Consider the following 6179-nt stretch of genomic DNA (forward strand, 5'->3'; position numbering starts at 1 on the left):
GACGAGAGGAATGATGCAGCAGCACTGAAAAAGAAAAAGGAAAATTTGTATATATATATTTTTTGTCTTCCTGCAGACTAAGGTTTTAGAAAATGTGAACGTCATCTCCAAAATGTTACAGGCCAAAGACACAGACCTGCACAGAGTGTTTAGCCTACTCAATGAAATGATAGAGGTCCTGTCCGGATTCCGACAGGATTTTGAGAAGACCAAAGACACTGCGAAGACCCTTGCCGACAAATGGGGAGTTCAGAATGCATTTGAAGACACTCCGAGAAGGAACGGGAGGTGTCATTTTGATGAGGCGACGACGAGCGACTGTCTGATGGGGAGAGAAGTTTTAGAATCAACGTCTTTAATGCGAACCTTGACATCATTATCCACCAGCTGTCAAACAGATTTAAAAGTCTGTTGACTCCATCCATCCCACTACCCTGGCCAATGCAGATGATGATGCACTCTACGTGGCCACCAGCCGGCTGGCTGAACATTACAGAAAAGATATATCAGCAAGCTTCCCTGGCCAATTACTCTCTTTCAGGGTCTGTTTTAAGAAGGAAATAGCAAAGCACATTACAGTGAGAGACTTGGCCAAGATGCTTATTGTGGATTACAATTCAATCACTGCTATATTTGGAGAAGTTGTTACAGCGATGCTCCTTTTTATGACTCTGCCTGTAACGGTATCCAGTGCAGAGTGCTCCTTTTCCAAAAGGAAAATAATTAAATCATACCTGAGGAGCAGCATGGGACAGGAGAGACTGAGTGGTTTGGCCATTCTGTCCATTGAAAATACCAGGGCCTGCACCATGGATTTGAATGCCAAGGTCAATGACTTTGCAGAGTGCAAGGCCTGTCGAATGCCAATCAAATGAGTGAGTAAGCTTAGATTTTTTACAGGGCAGGCTACCCAGACAGCCTATATAAATCAAGCTTTATTGAGATGAATTTACATTGCTTGTCAATCTACGACTATAATCGATCACTCTTTGGAAACCATGTTCTGGTGCACGGTTGCTGAGCCATTTCATTGTCATCATAGCCTACATGTTTAACTGGGTTATAAGAATAATAGTAAGCACATACGCATCATATACTTTTAAAATGCATTCTGCCATTTAAGCAATCTGTTTGATTGCTCTACTTGATTGATTTGCTGGTGTTTTTGCTATAGCCCTCTGCGGCAGCAGATCATGTAAAATACCGATATGTTAGTTTTGCCGCCGTGCATAACTACAGAGAGCATGTACTGGGTCATTAGCTGTATTTCTGTCAAGAGATTGATCTATATATTTGTGTTTTATAATATTGGCTATTACCTATTATTTGCAGCTAAAATAGGGTGTTTTTTGACCGCTTTGTGCTTTCTGTGGTGCTGATCGATTTATACAGGTTAATTTCTGACCGCCGTCCATGGTGCTGAATGTTTATTTATTTTTATTTATTTCACCTTTATTTAACCAGGTAGGCAAGTTGAGAACAAGTTCTCATTTACAATTGCGACATGGCCAAGATAAAGCAAAGCAGTTTGACACATACAACGACACAGAGTTACACATGGAGTAAAACAAACATACAGTCAATAATACAGTATAAACAAGTCTATATACAATGTGAGCAAATGAGGTGAGATAAGGGAGGTAAAGGCAAAAAGGCCATGGTGGCAAAGTAGATACAATATAGCAAGTAAAACACTGGAATGGTAGATTTGCAATGGGAGAATGTGCAAAGTAGAAATAAAAATAATGGGGGTGCAAAGGAGCAAAATAAATAAATAAATTAAATACAGTAGGGAAAGAGGTAGTTGTTTGGGCTAAATTATAGGTGGGCTATGTACAGGTGCAGTCATCTGTGAGTTGCTCTGACAGTTGGTGCTTAAAGCTAGTGAGGGAGATAAGTGTTTCCAGTTTCAGAGATTTTTGTAGTTTGTTCCAGTCATTGGCAGCAGAGAACTGGAAGGAGAGGCGGCCAAAGAAAGAATTGGTTTTGGGGGTGACTAGAGAGATATACCTGCTGGAGCGTGTGCTACAGGTGGGAGATGCAATGGTGACCAGCGAGCTGAGATAAGGGGGGACTTTACCTAGCAGGGTCTTGTAGATGACATGGAGCCAGTGGGTTTGGCGACGAGTATGAAGCGAGGGCCAGCCAACGAGAGCGTACAGGTCGCAATGGTGGGTAGTATATGGGGCTTTGGTGACAAAACGGATTGCACTGTGATAGACTGCATCCAATTTGTTGAGTAGGGTATTGGAGGCTATTTTGTAAATGACATCGCCAAAGTCGAGGATTGGTAGGATGGTCAGTTTTACAAGGGTATGTTTGGCAGCATGAGTGAAGGATGCTTTGTTGCGAAATAGGAAGCCAATTCTAGATTTAACTTTGGATTGGAGATGTTTGATATGGGTCTGGAAGGAGAGTTTACAGTCTAACCAGACACCTAAGTATTTGTAGTTGTCCACGTATTCTAAGTCAGAGCCGTCCAGAGTAGTAATGTTGGACAGGCGGGTAGGTACAGGTAGCGATCGGTTGAAGAGCATGCATTTAGTTTTACTTGTATTTAAGAGCAATTGGAGGCCACGGAAGGAGAGTTGTATGGCATTGAAGCTTGCCTGGAGGTTTGTTAACACAGTGTCCAAAGAAGGGCCAGAAGTATACAGAATGGTGTCGTCTGCGTAGAGGTGGATCAGAGACTCACCAGCAGCAAGAGCGACCTCATTGATGTATACAGAGAAGAGAGTCGGTCCAAGAATTGAACCCTGTGGCACCCCCATAGACTGCCAGAGGTCCGGACAGCAGACCCTCCGATTTGACACACTGAACTCTATCAGAGAAGTAGTTGGTGAACCAGGCGAGGCAATCATTTGAGAAACCAAGGCTGTCGAGTCTGCCGATGAGGATGTGGTGATTGACAGAGTCGAAAGCCTTGGCCAGATCAATGAATACGGCTGCACAGTAATGTTTCTTATCGATGGCGGTTAAGATATCATTTAGGACCTTGAGTGTGGCTGAGGTGCACCCATGACCAGCTCTGAAACCAGATTGCATAGCAGAGAAGGTATGGTGAGATTCGAAATGGTCGGTAATCTGTTTGTTGACTTGGCTTTCGAAGACCTTAGAAAGGCATGGTAGGATAGATATAGGTCTGTAGCAGTTTGGGTCAAGAGTGTAACCCCTTTGAAGAGGGGGATGACCGCAGCTGCTTTCCAATCTTTGGGAATCTCAGACGACACGAAAGAGAGGTTGAACAGGCTAGTAATAGGGGTGGCAACAATTTTGGCAGATAATTTTAGAAAGAAAGGGTCCAGATTGTCTAGCCCGGCTGATTTGTAGGGGTCCAGATTTTGCAGCTCATTCAGAACATCAGCTGAGCAGATTTGGGAGAAGGAGAAATGGGGAAGGCTTGGGCGAGTTGTTGTGGGGGGTGCAGTGCTGTTGACCGGGGTAGGAGTAGCCAGGTGGAAAGCATGGCCAGCCATAGAAAAATGCGTATTGAAATTCTCAATTATGGTGGATTTATCAGTGGTGACAGTGTTTCCTATCTTCAGTGCAGTGGGCAGCTGGGAGGAGGGGTTCTTATTCTACATGGACTTTACAGTGTCCCAGAACTTTTTTGAGTTAGTGTTGCAGGAAGCAAATTTCTGCTTGAAAAAGCTAGCCTTGGCTTTTCTAACTGCCTGTGTATAATGGTTTCTAGCTTCCCTGAACATCTGCATATCACGGGGGCTGTTCGATGCTAATGCAGAACGCCATAGGATGTTTTTTTGTTGGTTAAGGGCAGTCAGTTCTGGGGAGAACCAAGGGCTATATCTATTCCTGGTTCTAAATTTCTTGAATGGGCCATGTTTATTTAAGATGGTTAGGAAGGCATTTAAAAAAAATATCCAGGCATCCTCTACTGACGGGATGAGATCAATATCCTTCCAGGATACCCCGGCCAGGTCGATTAGAAAGGCCTGCTCGCTGAAGTGTTTCAGGGAGCGTTTTACAGTGATGAGTGGAGGTCGTTTGACCGCTGACCCATTACGGATGCAGGCAATGAGGCAGTGATCGCTGAGATCTTGGTTGAAAACAGCAGAGGTGTATTTAGAGGGCAAGTTGGTTAGGATGATATCTATGAGGGTGCCCGTGTTTAAGGCTTTGGGGAGGTACCTGGTAGGTTCATTGATAATTTGTGTGAGGTTGAGGGCATCAAGTTTAGATTGTAGGATGGCTGGGGTGTTAAGCATGTTCCAGTTTAGGTCGCCTAGCAGCACAAGCTCTGAAGATAGATGGGGGGCAATCAGTTCACATATGGTGTCCAGAGCACAGCTGGGGGCAGAGGGTGGTCTATAGCAGGCGGCAACGGTGAGAGACTTGTTTTTAGAGAGGTGGATTTTTAAAAGTAGAAGTTCAAATTGTTTGGGTACAGACCTGGATAGTAGGACAGAACTCTGCAGGCTATCTTTGCAGTAGATTGCAACACCGCCCCCTTTGGCAGTTCTATCTTGTCTGAAAATGTTGTAGTTTGGAATTAAAATGTCTGAATTTTTGGTGGTCTTCCTAAGCCAGGATTCAGACACAGCTAGAACATCCGGGTTGGCAGAGTGTGCTAAAGCAGTGAATAGAACAAACTTAGGGAGGAGGCTTCTAATGTTAACATGCATGAAACCAAGGCTATTACGGTTACAGAAGTCATCAAAAGAGAGCACCTGGGGAATAGGAGTGGAGCTAGGCACTGCAGGGCCTGGATTCACCTCTACATCGCCAGATGAACAGAGTAGGAGTAGAATAAGGGTGCGGCTAAAAGCGATAAGAATTGGTCGTTTAGAACGTCTGGAACAGAGAGTAAAAGGAGGTTTCTGGGGGCGATAAAATAGCATCAAGGTATAATGTACAGACAAAGGTAAGGTAGGATGTGAATACAGTGGAGGTAAACCTAGGTATTGAGTGATGAAGAGAGAGATATTGTCTCTAGAAACATCATTGAAACCAGGAGATGTCATTGCATGTGTGGGTGGTGGAACTAATAGGTTGGATAAGGTATAATGAGCAGGACTAGAGGCTCTACAGTGAAATAAGCCAATAAACACTAACCAGAACAGCAATGGACAAGGCATATTGACATGAAGGAGAGGCATGCTCAGTCGAGTGATCAAAAGGGTCCAGTGAGTGGAGAGGTTGGTTGGGGGTCACGGCGATTTAGACAGCTAAATCGGTAGCAAGCTAGCATAGGAGCAAGCTAGCATAAGTTATGTTACTAGCCAACTCTTGCGTTCCGTCAGTAGATTAGTGGGTTTCCGTGTGGTAGAGGGGATGAATCCAAATCACACAACAACAACAAAAATAAAAACAATAGATATAGTTATAGAGGCCCAACAAGAAAAATAAATAAATAAATAAAAATAAAATAAAAATTGTCAGATTGTCTATTCAGATAGCAGCCGATAAGATAGCCAACGGCTAGCAGGCCGCAGATGGGCGCCCAGGCAACGTTGCGCCGGAGGAGCCAGCCGGACAGTTCCCTCGAGTAGACAACGTCGGCAGTCTAGCCGTGAAGGCCCGGTGGGGCTCCGCGTAGGCAGCAAAACGGGTCCGGATAGGTGACTGCAGCCCAGGAGTAATTGATGGAACTCTTCAGCTGGCTAGCTCCGGAACAATTGATGTTAGCTCCGGAATCAACGAAAGCCTATAGTCACAGACAAGGTGGGGACACTTCCACCAGACCAGAGCGGCGTCCGGCTACTGGGTTGGAAGAAAAATAAAAACTAGGCGGGCGTGGATTCCCCAGTAGCTTGTGTATGTTTGCTACTTGCTTTCTAAGAGTAGCCACTTCGCCCAGGTAGTAGTTGCAATATTGTCCCGGAACAAATTGAGATGGTTTGGGATGAGTTGCAGAGTGAAGGAAAATCAACCAACAAGTGCTCAGCATATGTGAGAACTTCAAGACTTTTGGAAAAGCATTCCGGGTGAAGCTGGTTGAGAGTGTGCAAGAGTGTGCAAAGCTGGCATCAAGGCAAAAGGTGGCTACTTTGAAGAATCTAAAATATATGTTATATTTTGATTTGTTTAACACTTTTTTGGTTACTACATTATTTTGTTATTTCATAGTTTTGATGTATTCACTGTTATTCTACAATGTAGAAAATAGCAAAAATAAAGAAAACCCTTGAATGAGTAGGTATGTCCAAACTTTAGACTAG

This window comes from Oncorhynchus mykiss, chromosome 2, assembly GCF_013265735.2.
Source record: "Oncorhynchus mykiss isolate Arlee chromosome 2, USDA_OmykA_1.1, whole genome shotgun sequence".
NCBI classification, from domain to species: Eukaryota; Metazoa; Chordata; class Actinopteri; order Salmoniformes; family Salmonidae; genus Oncorhynchus; species Oncorhynchus mykiss.